Genomic DNA, 6,919 nt, shown 5'->3' on the forward strand with positions numbered 1-6,919 from the left:
ATTGGAATTCCCAGCTGCCACACTATGAGAAATAAGTTCTCATAATTTATATAGATAAACGAGCCAGTTTGTAGTATTTTGCTAGTATAGCAGGAATGGACAAGTCTCTTAGACATGTAATAGAGCACAGTCACGGGCTCAAGACTGTTATTCTGCCACAGGAACTCCTCCTTTCCAAGAGTTGTTCTCTTGAACAACTGGAATCCTCTCCAAGAAGGAGAGTTACTGACATGAATTGTCATGAAGAGGCAGAGGCCATCTGTCTGTAGGTCCAGCCTCATCTCAGGCCAGTGTGATGCAGGTCCAAAAGCTGGTTTGATCTGGATTGGACAAGGGAATTTTGCCATTTGTTACAGTGCTTGCTCACAGCCTCTGGCCACTCGTTCTCCATTTGCTAAGACCGCACAGACTGAGTAGGTAGTTCCCACGTCTGCTTTCAGCTGTTTGCCCCTGGGGTCACCTGTTCAATTAGCCATCTAGATAACCCTCTTCAGGTCAAGTCCCCTTGGCTGTCATTCCAGACTTGTCGCTTGTTAAAATAATTGCATCCACCTGGCTTCTAGAAGTTAAGTGCTGCCACCTGGCCTCTGTGATCCCGGGTTCCTATCAGCCTGTAATAGCCCCCACTGCCACCCATCCTGGCTTGCACAGCAGAGGCACCGCTAAGCCCTTCTGTGCAGTTGATAACCTCTCACCCGCCCCTCATGCTCTCTGAAGCCTCGGCGGGTGAAGGGTCCTGGGGTGCCCCGGAGGAACATGATTCTCCAGGAACTCCTAGACTCATGTGTATACACTCCTCAAGGGACACGCCTGCTTTCCTCATGGCCTCTTTGTACATAATACACCCAAGGAGTGCAGGTGACTCCAGACACGCCCATTCTGTGTGCTACTGTATTGAACGCTTAAAGAATGTATTCGTGTATCACTTGAATGACTTTAATTTATAAAATAATAAAAAGGAAAAACAACAAGGATATTTCTTCAGGCCAAGAAATCACAGAATCTTTAAATGTTGTTCTAAGAAAAATTAGTGACAGAAAATATAGTTAAGAATATTCTGGAAATGCCCCCAGCAAATAATTCAGAGGGTAAAGGTGCTTGCAACCTGATACAAGCATGGAGACCTAGTGTGATCCCTGGGACCTGCCGTAGAAAGCTGCCCTCTGACCTCTACAAGCCTGCTGCGGCACATTCATGGATTAGCACACACAAAATATCAATAATAACAAATTAAGATAAAATGAGTTTTAAAAAGAATGTTCTGATAAGGATTTACAGCTTTAGAAATTTACTCTTTTAAAGATTCCAAATAATCACATCTCAGATTTAGATTTTCCATCTTCACTGCAGAAAGGCAATGAATTATTTTTGCCAAACTTATAAAAGAAAGTGATTTTGAACCTAAAATTCCATACAAATTTCATACAAATACTGTAATACAAGTCAGGGTATTTTTATTCAACTGGAAATTCAGTAATTTTATTTCTTATTCAATCTTTCTCAAAATCCCCAAGATACATTCCTATTGATTATCAAAAGCTTTGAGAAAAAAATAATTTCTAATTAGAAATGTAAAGAAATGTTAATATGATTAAGGCTTGAGAATCAAAGAAATAAAAAGTGCAACATAAAAAACTTAAAATGTAATTAAAACTAAGGAACTGATAAATGTTTGAGATGGAAGACAGCCTAAATAACATTATATTATTAATAACTCATTATATAATGCATGGGGTAACAAAAGATCGCAGGCTGTGCCCCATAAAAATGAACAATTGTTATCTGACAAAATAAATGTTAAAATAAAAGCTAAAACAAACTTGTTTCAGGGAAACAGCTGAGTTTAGGAGAGTCAGCACACTGTGAGGATGATGTCGTCATACTGTGAGGATGTTGTCATACTGTGAGGATGATGTCATACTGTGAGGATGATGTCATACTGTGAGGATGATGTCATGGCCACTCTGACGGGATGGAAGAGCTGGTCAGGGACCAGCTCCCCCTCAGTCATCCTAATCATGAAGGGTGACTCTGAGCAGTGAGTGCTCTGAGCAGCGAGCCTGACCTGACCAACCTGTCCATGTCTTCCATGGTAGATATGTGGACTGGACACTGTGTGTAAACCACACATGGAATAAGCAAAGAAGTTTGCTAAATACAAATATAGAAAGGAAGGAAGGGAAGGAGGAAAGAAGGGAGGAGGGGAGGAGGGAGAAAGGAAGGGAGAAAGGGAGGAGGGGAAGAAGGAAAAGAGGAAGGGAGGAGGGGAGGGAGGGAGGAAGAGAGGAAAGAAGGAAGGAAGGGAGGGAGGAAAAGAGAAAGTGAGGGGAGGAGGAAGGAAGGGAGGGAAGAAGGGGAAAGAGGGAGGAAGGGAAGAAGGAAGGAAGGAAAGGAGGAAGGAGGAAGGGAGGGAAGGAGGAAGGGAGGAGGGAAGGGTGGGAGGGAAGGAGGGAGAAAAGTAGGAAGGGAGGAAGGCCAGCAGATCAAGAAGCCAAAATGTGTAACTATCCCAGACTACCACGAATGGGACTAAGTCACTATCAGCAAAAGACAAAAAATAAAATCAGCAAATATTAGAAAAAGTAACAGAAACAAATAAATGGACAAATACAAAGTACAACCCCTTCTCTGCCAAGACCAAGTGTATAGAAAGCACAGAAGGAAATGGTCAGAATAAAGTCGAGATGTTAATTAAGGCCTTAGGTTTGATTCCTGACAGTGAAAAAAAATCACAATAGGTACAAATAGACAGCGTTTCTTTTTAAGAAATGGCATTCAGCCGTATTCTACATATGAGCTATAGCTAGTATAAAATGACCCCAAAAAGTACACAATAAAAAAGTAAATAGGCAGAGCAAGGAAATTCCTTGTTTGGAGTGGTAGTAACACAATATTTAAAGGACAAAATGTTAACCAGACAAAAGGAATAATTTATGCTTATAAACATTGCTATGTAAGATGTACCTTCCAGCTTTGCTGATCAAGCAACATAACATCAAATGCTTAAAGGAAAAAAAGTGTAAATACAAAAACAATAGAACAAACCATGTGGTTTTGGGTGATTTCATTATAATTCTGTTAGATAAGACTGAGCCAAGTAAAACGAGGAAGATACTGTATTTATTTATTAAGACATGTGCACATAAAATGTGTGCTCGTCATAATCATTAAAATGGAATTTTAAACTAATTAAATTCATGTTATTGTTCACAAATAAGGACTTTGGAACTAGAGAGATGGCTCAGTGTTAAGAGAGTTTGCTGCTCTTGCAGATCTGGATTCAGTTCCCAGCACACATGTTGGCCAAATTACAATTGCCTGTAACTCCAGCTCCAGAGGACCCAACACCCTCTTCTGGCCTCCTCAGCCACCCACATGCATGTGCGCACACAGGCACACAAACACATATACATGCCCATATAAATAAATAATAAAACAAATCTAAAAACATTTATTAGTTGGGTAAAATTAAAAGTGAAAATAAGCCCTGACTGAAGAGTCATTTATGAGTTGTATGGATGTAGAGCTGCCTTTGAGAGAAGACGTACAAAAAGAGAAGAATTTGCGAGGTTCTTTTCTCTTCCTTTATCTTCACTCACTAACACTAACACTGTGAGAAGTGCTTACACCTTACAGACAGGTGCCAGGTAAACGGTAAGCAGGTAGATAGACAATTGATTGAACATTGAGATTCGATCCAAAAATAATTATTTCATTATTTTTATATCTAATCTAAGTATCTGGGAAAAGGTTTGGGACCAGTATCAATCAACATAAAACTGTATGCTCTTCTCCTGCTTACACTCTCTCTTAAAATTTACTTTAAAAATTTGACTCTGAGTAAAAATAACATTCTGAATAAATAAATATGAACTCAGATTGATTCTGTGAGCCTTAAAGACTTGCTTTACAAGTCACACATATTAATAAATGTAATATCCATAATTTCACTTCCCTGGTTGCAATTATACAGAGAGTCACCTAATTTCTATTACGGCATGTTCTTATAATTGTTTGGCTTTATTACAGTCAGTAACAGATTAGGATCATGAAATAAATTTTATTGTATCTATGTATACACCAAAATAATGTGATATGCATCCAGATGGATGTTTTCAGAGATCTCCCGAGGGCCTTGGAAATACTCTACGTGATGAGGAGGACCACTACAGAGAAATGAAATAGAAGGAGACTTGATCATGAAAGGAGGCGTGTTCTCACCATGGGAACCTTCAGCACCATTAGGATTTGTGCTCATCTCTTGCATTCGGAGCACCAGTGTGGTTTAGACACAACACAGCAGTGCTGTGAAGACAGGGCCGGCCAACTCAGATGTGAAAATGACACCATACAGAGAACTTCAGACACGGCTCACAAGCGGTGGCACTACATCATCCTCTTACTAGTGAAATGGCATGGGCCTGGGATGCGTTTCAGTGACAGAGCGCTTCCTGAAACTGTTCAAGATCTTCGGTTCAATTCCCAGCTCTGCAAAAATAATAGTGAAATAACTGCACTCTCTTATCTTATCCTTCAGGCAGTTCCCATCCACAGTGCCCCACTACTCTCTTATTTTACAACCTGCGGGTTTGATAGAGTCTGCCATCAGCAGCTTGTCCCGCTGAGGCTGGGAAAAATGATGGGCAGGTGAAGATGAGATTTCTCCAGAAGCAAAAGAAGTGCAAAGATAGCAAGGGGGATGGTGAGGAGGGAGGTGGTCAGTCTCTGAAACAGGAAGGCTGTGATGATGGAAGGGAGGACGTGCGGTAAGTCTAGTAATGATCGTTGTGGTAGTCTGAATGTAATTGCCCCCATGAACACACAGGGAGTGGCACTATTACGAGGTGTGGCCTTGTTGGAGTAGATATGGACTTGTTGGTGGAAGTGTGTCACTGTGCAGGCAGGCATTGAAGTCACATATATGCTCAAGCCACATTCATTGTCTCAGTTCACTTCCTGTAGAAGTAAGTCTCAGCTCCTTCTCCAAAACCATGTCTGCCTGCATGACACCATGCCCCACCGTGCTGATAATGGACTAAACCTCTGAAACTGTAAGTTGCCCCAATGAAAACACTTTCCTTTGTAAGAGTTGCTGTGGTCATGGTGTCTCTTCACAACAATAGAAACCCTAGTGAAGACAACCACTGTCTGTGTGCAAAATGGCTTTGGGCAAGCACCTAAGAGATTCCTATGAAGATGAAGGGTTAATTAATTAAGAAAGTTTAGCAGAACTTAGGAAGCTTGATACAGAAATAAACAAAAACTAGCAGTCCATGAACTGGTAAAGAGAACATTAGAAATGGCATAGTACTTGTTTAAGTCAACCTTAACCTAGTTGACCAACTCTATTATAATGGAAAGATTTGGTTCTTGGTGCAGAGATGGAGAGAGAAGAGTCAACAAAGTCAGCACTGGGGGTCTCCTACTTGTTACCACTCAGCTATGCTGTCTGGCATTTCCCTTTCTTTTTTTTTTAAATATTTATTTATTTTTTATTATGTATACAATATTCTGTCAGTGTGTGTGCCTGCAGGCCAGAAGAGGGCACCAGACCTCATTACAGATGGTTGTGAGCCACCATGTGGTTGCTGGGAATTGAACTCAGGACCTTTGGAAGAGCAGGAATTAATGGCTGAGCCATTTCTCCAGCCCCTGGCGTTTCCCTTTCTGAAAGCAAACAGAACTCTCAAAGTCAAAACGTAAAGACTATATATTGGACAGTGACTAAATTATTGAGAGAATGAAATGAAATATAGAAGAACCAATTTCATCCTCGGTTCTCCCAGTGGTTTTAACACATGAATGTCTATGGTTTTGTTGCTTCTTACATAAACTGATCTAACATAACTATAATAGACCAATACCAAGTGAGTACTCCATCTGTATGTAATACAGATGGTGGGGGTGGGGGCGAGCATGCCAGGCATTGGGGTACACATCTGTTCTTCCACTACCTGGAAACCAGGGCTGGAAAGAGTGTTCCAAGTTTGGGCTCAGCCTGGTCTACATAGTGAATTCCAGGCATGCCAACTTAACATGGGGAGAGCCTGTCTCAAAAAGCGAAAAACTGACAAGAAAATACTCCGTGAGCTAAGTTTAAAGTAGTTTTATCATCTGTACCATATACGTCTCAACTTTCCAGAGGTATCGAGGAAACATAATTGGAAGCAAACTAAAAAGGAGCCTTTCCAGCTAGCCTCTTGGTTTCATCTGCGGAAAGACTGTAACCTACTGCAATGTGCATCTGTTTCAGAGCTCCCAAAATGTGATCGTGTGTAAAATGTTGATGGGACATGGGCACCATTGTACACATAGATTACAATAAAGGCAAAAATATCTCAGAATGATTGCTATTACACGTGGACAAAAGAGGAATTCTAACATAAAACCTAGCCATGCCAAATTATTTTTATTTGTTAAACACACAAAATGAATATAATAACAAGTGCAAATGTCAAATTATCAGGAAATGGTATATTAATGGCATGCACCAACATGATAGCCATTTGGTAAATGTTACCTTTTGAAGAAATCTGTGAAGCCACATCTAGTCTCTGGATACTTTGCTACTTCGTATCTATGCAGCACATTCTCTCGTACAGTGCAGCGTGACTACAGTGTGACTTTAAGTGTTATTAATAATCTTTCCTGTTTCCTAAAAATTTATTGTAGGAAAAAACAAATTTGATGATATTTATATAGTTCTTTGGGGGAGAAAGCATGTTTATTTGGTTGGTTTTGTTGTTGTTCCTTTTCAGGACATGGGGTCAAACGCAGGGTCTTACACAATAGACAAGTCTGTGTCCAATGAGCTACATCAGCTATAGAAAGGAGGATTTTGAGGAAATATTTAAACAGAACTTAGTATGTGAGGAATGGGATAGTATTTAGGTGAGGAACAAAAAATCTTAAATCACAA

This window comes from Arvicola amphibius, chromosome 1 (genome assembly GCF_903992535.2).
Source record: "Arvicola amphibius chromosome 1, mArvAmp1.2, whole genome shotgun sequence".
Taxonomy (NCBI): domain Eukaryota; kingdom Metazoa; phylum Chordata; class Mammalia; order Rodentia; family Cricetidae; genus Arvicola; species Arvicola amphibius.